Genomic DNA, 1014 nt, shown 5'->3' on the forward strand with positions numbered 1-1014 from the left:
GAGGAAAGAGAGGGAAACTGAGAGCGCGAACCTAGGGCTGCGTTCACCGCCAACGCGCGCGCAAAAGCCGCTTCCCTGCTGAAAAGAAACTAATTCCGGCCCCTGAAGCCTCTGCCACACAGTGGGAGACAACTAACTGTCAGAGACATGACATCTCATTCATTCATTCTTATTTATAAGGCTGGTTGGAGTGCCTTCATGAAAGGCTGTCCTAAACTCAGAATTGTCCTCTGCCCAGGCCACTCGCAGACCAGCCCTGTGGATGAAACGCAGAAATGGTCTGGGTTTCCAGTTCACACCTCCCTCCCCCCCACCCCATCATCTCCTTGAAATCCCAGCAACACCACCCTCACCGGCACGCTCTGCAATTCCCGGGTGCGCAGGAGCCCCTGGGCCGGGCTGTGCTGTCCACGGTACCCATGTGCCCCCGGCTCGGGGAGAGGCTCACTTTAGGAACACCGGTCGCTGCACGTCTCGGGCGAAAGGTAGTGGGGCTCCAGTGAAAACACACAGCCTTTGGCGGTCGCCGCGAGTAGTAGCAAAAGCAACCAGGGCCAACGAGGAATGAGGCTGCTCCCTCCCCGCCTCGCCGCTCACACTCTCGGGAGTGGGTTTTCAATGCACTTAGAACCTCGGGAGCGCCTTTCTCCGTCGCGACCCTCCCAGCTTTCCTCCTGGACTTGCCCCCGGGGAACCCGACCCCCAGCCCATCCAGATCTGACTTGGAAAGGAGCAGTCTCTCGGGGAGGCCGTGGGCAGTTTCCACGACGAGAAGGAAAGGAGGAGGGAGGCACGTTTCGACCCATGTGCTTCCCCCCACGCTCCGCTCCTCGCCTCCCCTCCGGGGGTGCTCGGATGGGCTGCAGGGCGCGCAGCCCGGAGGGTCTCCTGCAGAGCCCAGCATTTTGGAGTCTCCCTCCCTCCCTGCCCTCACCTCCGGACACACAGCCTTCCCGGGTCCAGCATCGATTCCGCTCCCACCCGCGTCCCCGGGCTCCCGGGGTGGCTGCGGCG

General features: G+C 62.1%; 1 protein-coding gene across 2 annotated transcripts in view; it reads right to left on the bottom strand.

The window, feature by feature from the left end:
- SLC6A15 (solute carrier family 6 (neutral amino acid transporter), member 15) overlaps positions 1 to 1008 on the bottom strand; it is a 47725-nt gene extending 46717 nt beyond the window's left edge. The window contains exon 1 of one of the 2 annotated variants that reach the window (XM_006774716.2): positions 935 to 1008. The gene's annotated coding sequence lies outside the window, so the exon portion shown is untranslated. Of the gene's footprint in view, positions 1 to 624; positions 715 to 934 lie in introns of those variants that run through there. The other variant, XM_006774715.2, reaches the window with a different exon arrangement.
- Between the last annotated feature and the right edge of the window lie 6 nt (positions 1009 to 1014).

Source organism: Myotis davidii, unplaced genomic scaffold (assembly GCF_000327345.1).
Source record: "Myotis davidii unplaced genomic scaffold, ASM32734v1 scaffold26, whole genome shotgun sequence".
NCBI classification, from domain to species: domain Eukaryota; kingdom Metazoa; phylum Chordata; class Mammalia; order Chiroptera; family Vespertilionidae; genus Myotis; species Myotis davidii.